The sequence below is a fragment of the Arachis stenosperma genome, chromosome 10, assembly GCF_014773155.1.
Source record: "Arachis stenosperma cultivar V10309 chromosome 10, arast.V10309.gnm1.PFL2, whole genome shotgun sequence".
Classification (NCBI taxonomy): Eukaryota; Viridiplantae; Streptophyta; class Magnoliopsida; order Fabales; family Fabaceae; genus Arachis; species Arachis stenosperma.
In genome coordinates this window covers 47,000,138-47,011,619 of record NC_080386.1, presented here as the reverse complement: position 1 = coordinate 47,011,619, position 11,482 = coordinate 47,000,138, and positions in this window count along the sequence as shown.

Here is an 11,482-nt window from a genome sequence, read left to right as displayed (position 1 = left end):
TGCAAGGCAACCACGGAATAATCCTGGAACAACAACAAAACCAACTAGTGAACCTCGCTGAGTTTAGGCACCTCTATGAAGCCAGAACCATAGCAAGAGGACAATATGATAGCTATGCACAAACAAAGTTGAGTAATCTGTGCAATGTAGTAGCCAACCTGAACCCTAACTACCCAACATACATGCAAAAGATGGAGGAGCTCAATGCAAGGAAAGAAGAGATTGCATACCAGCATAAAGAAAATGTGAAATCCTACATGAGAAGGCTAGGATTTTGGAAGCCCAAAGACACAAAGGCACAAGAGGGATCCTCCAAGAAGAATGGTAATGACTCCTCCCCTTCCAAAAAGAAGGACAAGGGAAAAGGGCCAATGAACTGAAGCTGCTCAAAGGTTGTTAAGTCCCATGGTTGACAATCTCATAATTATGAATTCTGTTTAGTTTTCTTCATGTTTTAATTTCTGTTCAATAATAAGTTACAATGTTAGGATAGTTTAGGTTTAATGTTTAGTCTCCTTATATCCTGAAGTCTTTTATGAGTCCTTTATGTTTTTCAAGAAAGAAAGTGCAATGATGTTGAAGTCCTATAATCATCAATAAAGAAGTAGTTTGTTTCCATAAGAGTCTATGATGAGTTGTTGCAAAAAAAGAGTAAAAGAGATTAAGACCAAGTAAGGGTGTTCAAAACCAAGAGATAAAGGAATTAAGTGCAGGAACATGAATGAATTAAAAAGAAAATGAGTCATGATGAGTAACTAGACTTAGAGGAAGTGACAAGTAAAAGCTAAGGGTGTCCCTTGAATATCTATAGAACCAAGAAGTAGTAAGCAACAACAAAAGACCCAAGGCTCTGAGCATCACCTACTAGGATAAAAGGAAGCACTCATTCAACTCAAAAGAATCAAAGATCCAAGTAGATGCTTGTGGTGAAGATGTGTCAAGAAGAGAGACCTGGGCAAGTAAATATTTAGGGGTGTTTCAACACCTAGCACCCTAAAACCAACTGGTTTGGGAGTTCTAATTGAAAGCCTAAGCTAAAGGGTCGTCTTGAGACAAAATACTTAGAGTCATGGTCAATTAAAAAGAAAAGAAAAAGAAGTAACTCTTGCTACTTCAAGGTGACAATCGGTAAAAAGGGCACCTAAGACAAACACTTGAAAAATCCTTAAGAGTCTAGGAGTTCATTGTGGCATTGAAACAACAATACTCATGCATGTGTTAATACTTAGCCTTATTCTTGGTAATGAATGCACTTATTCATGGTTGAAGTCTCAATTCATTTAAGAGCAACTCACATTGATTTGCTTGGGACAATCAAAGCTTAAGTTTGGTATTGTGATGAATTGCATCATTTACCATTTTTACCTATGCAAAAGGACCATAACAAGAGCACATATTCATTATTTTAATGCAATTTCATGAGCTAATTGATGAATATTATGGTACATTTTTTTGAAATGGGTTAGTGCTGAATTTCAGGTGGAAAGTGCAACAAAAAGGGAATAAAACAACAAAACAGAGATGGGCGTGTGGCACGCTGGTACAGGTTTCCAAAGAGCAATGCTAGAAGCCACAAGAGAGGCGTGGCACGCCGAGATGGGCGTGGCACGCCAGGACCATTAACCATCACTTGTGCGTGCCACTTGAAGACCCAGGCGTGGCACGCCAATGATAGAGAAGGCCAAGTAAAGCTGGGCGTGCCACTTGATGTTGAAGGCATGGCACGCCAGCTCTCAATCATCACTTGGGCGTGCCACTTGAAGACCCAGGCATGGCACGCTAATGCTAGAAAAGGCCAAGTAAAGCTCGGCATGCCACTTGATGTCAAAGGCGTGGCACGCCAGCCACAAACCATCATTTCGGCACACCACTTGAAGACCCAGGCGTGGCATGCCAAGCTTCAAAGAAGGCCAAGTAAAGCTGGGTGATGAGCAGATATTTTATGCGCTTTTTGGTAGTGTTTTCATATAGTTTTCAGCATGTTCTATTCACTTTTTGTTATGTTTTTATTAAGTTTTATTCAAAAATCACATTTCTACACTTCACTATGAGTTTGTGTATTTTTCTGTAATTTCAGATATTTTCTTACTGAAATTGAGGGACCTGAGCAAAAATCTGATTCAGAGGCTGAGAAAGGCCTGGAAATGCTGTTGGATTCTGAACCTCCTGCACTAGAAGCGGATTTTCTGGAGCTGCAGAAACCCAATTGGCGCACTCTCAATTGCGTTGGAAAGTAGACATCTTGGGATTTCCAGAAATGTATAATAGTCTATACTTTATCCGAGATTTGATGGCCCAAACTGGCGTTAAATGCCAGCCAGAAACCCTTTTATGACGTAAAACGCCGGAACTGGCACCAAAACTGGAGTTAAACGCCCAAACTGGCACCCAAAGTGGCGTTTAACTCCAACGATGGCCTATGCATGTGAAAGCTTCAATGCTCAGCCCAAACACTCACCAAGTGGACCCCAGAAGTGGATTTCTGCACTCTCTGCACTTAGTGACTCGTTTTCTATAAACCTAGGTTAGTAGTTTAGTATAAAAACTACTTTTAGAGATTCATTTAGAACTTATGACATTTTACATCTCATATTGTATCTTCTACGGCATGAGTCTCTAAACCCCATAGTTGGGCGTGAGGAGCACTGTTGTGTCTCAATGGATTAATGCAATTACTATTGTTTTCTATTAAATCACACTTTATTCTATTCTAAGATACTCACTCGTACTTCAAAATAGAGAATATGATGATCCGTGACACTCATAATTATCCTCAACCTTATCAATGCGTGCCTGACAACCACTCCCGTTCTATCTGAGCTCAACGTATTCATTGGGCAACAGCTTGAGTGCGTATCTCTTGGGTCTCTGATCCACGGACCGAGTCTGTGAGATTAGAACCTTCGTGGTAGAGGCTAGAACCAATTGGCAGCATTCCTGAGATCCGAAAAGTCTAAACCTTGTCTATGGTATACCGAGTAGGATTTGGAAGGGGATGACCATGAGGAGCTTCAAACTCACGAATGTTGGGTGCATTGACAGTGTGAAAAAGGATAGAGAGATCCTATTCCGACACAAGTGAGAACTGACAGATGATTAGCCGTGCGGTAGTTGTGCCTGATATTTTTCATCCGAGACGAGAAATCCAACAGTTGATTAGCCGGGCAAAAACCGTACTTAGACCATTTTCACTGAGAGGATCATACAGCCTGCCATGGAAGGAAGCCATGCGTGTTTGGAGAAGAAGACAGTAGGAAAGTAGAGATTCAGATGACAGAGCATCTCCGGAACCTCAACCTATTCCTCATTACTGAATCACAAGTATCATTTATTTCATGTTATTTACTTTTCATAAACAAAATCATTGTTATCACTAATCTCCTAACTAAGATTTACAAGATGACCATAGCTTGCTTCAAGCCGAAAATCTCTGTGGGATCGACCCTTACTCACGTAAGGTATTACTTGGACGACCCAGTACACTTGTTGGTTAGTTGTGAGGAGTTGAAAAGGTGTCATTGCAATTCCGTGCACCAAGTTTTTGGTGCCGTTGCCGGAGATTGTTCGAGTTTGGACAATTGACGATTCATCTTGTTGCTTAGATTAGGAATAATTTATTTTTGTTGGTTTGGAGTTTTCTGTTTGAGTCTAGTTTCATATTTTAAGTTTGGTGTCCTTTGTGTTTTTGTTTTCTTAAAAATTTTCAAAAAGTGTTCTTGGTGTTCATCTTAACATTGAAATTTTTCTTGTTGTTTCCTTGTTTTGATCTAAAAATTCTAAGTTTGGTGTCATTTTACTATTTTTCTCTTTCTTCATTAAATTAAAAAAAATATATCTTTTCCTTTATTTACTCATCATTTTCGAACTCATTAGGTTGACTTAGTCAAAATTTTTAAAATTTAGTAGTTTCTTGTTAGTCAAGTCAAGATTTCAATTTTTAAAATTTTATCTTTTTAAATCTTTATCAAAATAAATTCTTTTCCAATTTTCTTTTTATATTTTTCGAAAATCTTTTATAAAATCTTTCAAAATCCTTTTTCTTTTTAAATTTTTGAATTATTTGTCCCATTTTATTAGTTTGATTGAAAAAGTTTAAGTTTGGTGTTTTCTTGTTAAGAAAGTTTCAATCTTTAAAATTTTAAAATCATATCTTTTCCAAATCTTTTCTTTTCTTACGAGTATTAATTTTCAAGTATCTTTAATTTTAGGACATATCTTTTTCACAACTTCCTAACCATTTTTCTATCCTCATTTTTTAAAAAATCCACACAAAATTTTTTTTCAAATCCTTTTAATTAATTAATTAGTTTGGTTTTCTAACTTCTTTTATTTCTTTTTCCCTTCTTAATTTTCGAAACTTATATTCAATTTTTCATTTATTTTATTTTAATTTTTAATTTCGGTTTTCAAAAAAAAGGAGAGAAAATTGTTTATTTGAAATTCACATCATCTCCCATTATCCATCATGGACCTAAGTGGAAATGAACAGTCCAGAAGGACTCTGGGGTCATATGCTAACCCCATTACTGCTTCATATGGAAGTAGTATCTGTATACCCTCCATCAGAGCCAGTAATTTTGAGTTAAATCCTTAGCTCATTATCATGGTGCAGCAAAATTGCTAGTATTTCGGTCTTCCACAGGAAGAACCTACTGAGTTTCTGGCACAATTCTTAAAAATTGCTGACACAATACGTGATAAGGAAGTGGATCAGGATGTCTACAGATTATTGCTGTTTCCATTTGCTATAAAAGACCAAGCTAAGAGGTGGTTAAACAACCAACCCAAGGCTAGCATAAGAACATGGAAACAGTTATCAGACAAATTCCTGAATCAATATTTTCCTCCAAAAAGGATGACACGACTAAGGCTGGACATCCAAAGCTTTAAACAAGAGGATAGTGAATCTCTTTATGACACCTGGGAGAGGTTAATGAGCGGATAATTTATACACTTTTTGGCATTATTTTTACATGATCATTAGTGTTTAGATTCGATGTCTTAAAGCTATGAATGATTCCATGAATCTCATACCGTTCTTAAATGAAAAATGTTTTTATTTGCAAAAGAACAAGAAGTGCATGAATTTCAAAATTTATCTTGAAAATAGTTTAATTATTTTGATGTGGTGGAAATACTTTTTGTTTTCTGAATGAATGCTTGAACAGTGCATATTTTTTATAGTGAAGTTTATGAATGTTAAAATTATTGGCTCTTGAAAGAATAATGAAAAAGAGAATTGTAATTAATAATCTGAAAAATCATAAATTGATTCTTGAAGCAAGAAAAAGCAGTGAAAAACACAAAACTTGCGGGAAAAAAATGGTGAAAAATAAAGAAAAATAAAGAAAAAGAAAAAGCAAGCAGAAAAAGCCAATAGCTCTTTAAACCAAAAGGCAAGAGTAAAAAGCCAGTAACCATTTAAACTAAAAGGCAAGGGTAAAGAGGATTCAAGGCTTTGAGCATTAATGGATAGGAGGGCCCAAAGGAACAAAATTCTGGCCTAAGCGGCTAATTCAAGCTATCCCTAACCATGTGCTTGTTTCATGAAGGTCCAAGTGAAAAGCTTGAGACTGAGTGGTTAAAGTCGTGATCCAAAGCAAAAAGAGTGTGCTTAAGAACTCTGGGCACCTCTAACTGGGGACTCTAGCAAAGCTGAGTCACAATCTGAAAAGGTTCACCCAGTTATGTGTATGTGACATTTATGTATCCGATGGTAATACTGGAAAATAAGATGCTTAGGGCCATGGCCAAGACTCATAAGTAACTGTGTTCAAGAATCAACATACTAAACTAGGAGAATCAATAACACTATCTGAATTCTGAGTTCCTATGGATGCCAATCATTCTGAACTTCAAAAGATAAAGTGAGATGCCCAAACTATTCAGAAGCAAAAAGCTACTAGTCCCACTCATCTAATTGGAACTAAGCTTCATTGATATTTTGGAATTTATTGTATATTCTCTTCTTTTTATCCTATTTTGTTTTTAGTTACTTGGGGACAAGAAACAATTTAAGTTTGGTGTTGTGATGAGCGGATAATTTATACGCTTTTTGGCATTGTTTTTACATAGTTTTTAGTATGTTCTAATTACTTTTTAGTATAATTTTATTAGTTTTCTTGCAAAAACCACATTTCTGGACTTTACTATGAGTTTTTGTGTTTTTCAATGATTTCAGGTATTTTCTAGCTGAAATTGAGGGACTTGAGCAAAAAATCTGATTCAGAGGCTGAGAAAGGACTGCAGATGCTGTTGAATTCTGACCCTCCTGCACTCGAAGTGGATTTTCTGGAGCTACAAAAGCCCAATTAGCGCGCTCTGAATTGCGTTGGAAAGTAGACATCTTGGGCTTTCCAGCAATGTATAATAGTTCATACTTTGCCCGAGATTTGATGGCCCAAACTGGCGTCCAAACGCCAACCAGAGACCTTTTTTTGGCGTAAAACGCTAGAACTGGCTGACGTGGCGGAAATTGGTGAGTTAAGAATTTATTAATAGGGACACGTTGCAAGTACAGTCCTTAACCATCCAAAAATCCGCTTATCAATTTAAAAGGGGTTGTCACAATATTAAAAATTAAAAAACTAGGAGTATGAATCCCAGGTCGTCTCCCAACGAGTTGCAAGGAGATGTGCTATTTTGTCAATCGGGCATTTTCAAAAATGGTTTAGTTGATAAGCAGGGAATTAATCTAGAGAATTTAACTAATTTTAAATAAAAGCCTTGACTGGGGGTAGATTAGTTGGAAGCCCTATTCTTGTTGAAATACTCTCAAGATTAATTAATAATTGGAAGTCGCTCTGCTTAGTTAACCCTTACTTGGTAAAGGAAAGTCAAGCAAGCTGGAAATCTGTTTCTAGTCATAAGTCCTAATCATCTCCCTTGGAAAGGACTAGAGTTAATGATTAGAGGGTGATTCAACAATAAATCCAATTATAATTTCTCTCTTGAGTAATTCAACTCAAGAGTTCCTTTCAATCATCCCCCAATCAAGTCATGGAACTACTCACTCATCATAATTATAAATTTAACAGAATTAATGGTGAAAATAAAAGAAAACATGATAAATAATAATAAAAGGATTAATTGAAAATAAAAATAGTCTATATTAATAACTTGTAGAAATAATCCAATGTCAACTCTAGAGGGATTAAGAATATGGATGAATAAATATAAAAAGTAAATAACAAAATAAGATGACTAGTACCAGAGGTAGACTCTTCTCAAAAGCTAAAGCCAAAATCTTCCAATCCTAATTATTAATGCTCAAGTGAGTGAAAAACCTAGGGGAGGAGTAAATCCAGATCTAAAACTAAAAATTATGCAGAATGAATTGTCTCTCGTTTCTGCATGTTCCCTGACTCTAATCTGTGATTCCGGGCCAAAAACTGGGTTGAAATCCGGCCCAGAAACTCTGCCAGCGACTTCTGAAATTCTGCAGATCGTGCACGTCACGCGGCCGCGTCATTCGGCATTTTGGTTTTCCATGCAGGCACGTCGTCCATGCCTCCGCATTGCTTATGCTTTTCCAATCCGCGCAGTTGCGTGAGCCATGCGGCCGCGTCACCGCAATTTCCTCTCTTCTGCGCGGTCGCGTGAGCCATGCAGTCGCGTCACTTTTCGCTGGTCATCTCCTTAATTTCTTGTATTCCTTCCATTTTTGCAAATTTCCTTTCCAATCTCCAATTTATTCATGCCCTATAAAGCCTGAAACACTTAACACACAGATTACAGCATCGAATGGGATAAAGGAGAATTAAAATACCTAATTAAAAGTCTCTAGGAAGTAAGTTTTCAATCATGTAATAATTTTAGGAAGGAAATATAAATGCATGCTAATTATATGAATAAGTGGGTAAAGATCATGATAAAATCACACAATTAAACACATTATAAACCATAAAATAGTGGTTTATCAACCTCCCCACACTTAAACATTAGCATGTCCTCATGCTTAGTTGAAGGAGATAGAATAAATGAGTAGGAACATGTAAAAACTCATGCAATGCAATGCAACCTATATATGTGGATGCAACTATATGATTATTGTCCACTTGATCAAGAATAAATAAGCTCTTCAAACAATTACAAATCAAGTTCCACTAATTCAATTCTCATTCAGTAAGAATAGGTAAAAATGCAAGAAGGTAGCTCATGAAAGCGGGGAACGTAGAATTTTAAGCATTGAACCCTCACTGATGATGTATATATACTCTAATCTCTCCAGTGTAGAGGGTAATCACTCTATCCTTCTCTAATCATGCTCCCTAAATTTTGTTCTTTTCCTAATCGATCAACAACATTTAATATACCAATGGAGCATCATGCGGTCTTTTCAAGGTTGTAATGGGGCCAAGGTAAAGGTAAGGATACATATATGGTTGAGTGAGCTTATAAATTGAATCTTTAATTAACTCAAGCTTTAACATATCCTATATATATTTTATATAACCTTGGAGTTCATACCTAGCTACCCAAAATTCTCTTTCACATTCCATACTCATGTATCAACTGTTTATTTTAATTTTATCATACATGCATTGACCTTTGAATTCTTAACTCAGCATTGGGGTAATTTTTGTCCCCTTATTTATTTATTGAATAATAAATTTTTTTTAACATAACATAAAAATAAACATAGCTAATCAATGCACATAGATATTTTTGATTCTTATAGTTACACATGAGTAGGTGTCCAAATTCCCATTATATTATCATGATACACTCCCTTATTATCCTTTGTCCCCACAATTTCCCATACTTAATTAGTACACATAATTCTATGTTAAGCTAATCAAAGATTCAAATTGGGATATACAATTGTTTTTCCACTTAAGGCTAGTAATGTGGTAAATTATAGAACAAATGGGATTTAAAGGCTCGAAGTGGCTAACAAAGGTAATTGAAAGGGTAGGCTTAATTTGGATGAGTGAGCTAAACAATTAATGGCCTCAATCATATGCAGCATATAAATATACCAAACATTGGACATATAGGATGGAACAAAATATAGGTTACAATCATAGAGAAGTAAACACACAAGAATAAAACAAATATGGTTAAATAATGTAACCATGCATAAAGGCTCAATTCTCACAGGTTGTGTGTTCTTTAGCTTTAAAAATCATGTTCCAAATACAACTTCAAGCAAATTTAACATAAGAGTTTTAATTAAAATTAGTGAAATTTTGTTCCAAAGATAGAGATTTAGAAGAAACTTATTGTCTTTTCAATCAAGTAGAACATGCATGCAACTAATCTATTACTATGTAATTTATCCTATTCTACAAAAGAAAGAAAAACTAACTAAATATCCTAATTTATTGGTGTTTAGGGAAAAAAAATTACCTCCGGAAGTCAGGTACTGACCGACCTCCCCACACTTAAGGATTTGCACTGCCCTCGGTGCTGTCTGTCAGGAACAATGGTGGGCTGGTGGCAGTGTCTCCACAGTCGGAACCGTCATGGCTCCCTGTGCTGGTGAAGGAAGTGGAGTCCGGATTCCCTCTCTCGTCGTCAGGTCTGTGATTGCCTATGAGTAGCTCCTTGAGGTATTTGAAACGGCGGTGGTTGCGGCACTCTCGGAGCTTTGCTTTCTTTTCTTGTTGGTCCAACCGCATCAGTATTTGATGCAGCAGCTGACTAGTAGATGGTGGAGGAAATGCAGCATCCTCTGTGGACTGGCTGGTAGTGGCAAGTGGTTGCCTGAGATATCTCCCGTTGGGGACGTACTGATCATCCCGAGGAAGTATGGCTTTGGTGTCTCCAATTCTGTAGGAGACTCCAGCTGCTGAGATAAGATCAGAGACCAAGGCAGGAAAAGGTAGGTTGCTCACGATTTGCACGTGTTCCATAGCATTCCGGATATGTCTTGGTAAATTTAGAGGCTGATCTATGAGGATGCACCATAGTAGAACGGCCATGTCTGCCGTGAAGAAGGACTCATGAGTACTCGAAAAGACGTAATGGGACATAATCTGTGCCCATACGTGAGCCTCTAAGGTAAGTGCGGAAGCCGAGATTCCCTTAGGACGGGAACAATGGTATCCGAAGATCCATTTGCTGCCAGGTTGAGCGATAACTCTGAGAACAGCGTCCCAGTCAAAGGTGTACGCCTGGCGTTTGATGGCGGCTTTCTGAAAGGCGTCCAATCCTTCTAGAGCAGGTGGAAGATCTAAGGCTCGCTGAATGGCTTCTTCTGTAATAGGGACTTGCTTCTGACGTATATAGACAGACTGCAGGGTTGGCAGGTGAAAGTTGGAGTAGAACTCAACTACCCAAGAAAGATTGACCTGTCGTGGCTGTCTCTGTAAAAATCCCCAGTGTCTTTGTGCAATTTGCGGCTCAACAAATTTAGCAATACGGGGCGGAAGGATAAGAAGGTGTTCATTGTTGTAATTACGAGCTGCCAGAATAGGAAACATCTGATCACAGTAGCGATTTGGAAATCGTGCAGTGTCCTTTGCTGGGAAGGCTCTCTCCTTTTCATCAACCTTGATAATTGGTGCACGAAATTGCAATAACACTTTTGCAATCCCGCACAACTAACCAGCAAGTGCACTGGGTCGTCCAAGTAATACCTTGCGTGAGCAAGGGTCGATCCCACGGAGATTGTCGGCTTGAAGCAAGCTATGGTTATCTTGTAAATCTTAGTCAGGATATCAGAAATTATCAGGATTGATTGTAAAAAGCAAAAGAACATGTAATGGTTACTTGTATTGCAGTAATGGAGAATGGGTTGAGGTTTGGAGATGCTCCACCTTCCGAATCTCTGCTTTCCTACTGTCTTCTTCATCAAACACGCATGTCTCCTTCCATGGCAAGCTCGTGTAGGGTCTCACTGTTATCAGCAGCTACCTCCCATCCGCGCAGTGAAAGCTAATGCACACACTCTGTCACAGTGCTGCCAATCACCGGTTTGGTTCCCTCCCCTACCGGAATAGAATCACTCTTTTGCGTCTGTCACTAACGCCCAGTAGGTTACAGGTTTGAAGCACGTCACAGTCATTCAATCATTGAATCCTACTCAGAATACCACAGACAAGGTTTAGACCTTCCGGATTCTCTTGAATGCTGCCATCAGGTCCTGCCTATACCACGAAGATTCCGATTAAAGAACCTAAGAGATAACTACTCAATCTAAGATAGAACAGAGGTGGTTGTCAGGCACGTGTTCATGGTTGAGAATGATGATGATTGTCACGGATCATCACATTCATCCGGATTAAGAACAAGTGTTATCTTAGAATGGAAGCAAGCATGATTGAATAAGAAACAGTAGTAATTGCATTAATCCATCAAGACACAGCAGAGCTCCTCACCCCCAACCATGGGGTTTAGAAACTCATGCTGTGGAAGAAAATGTGTACAATGTCATAAGGTCACATCCGGTACTGATTACAATGTAAAAAGGTCCTATAAGTAGTAAACTAGTATCCTAAGGATTACAGAAATGAGTAAATGACAGAAAAATCCACTT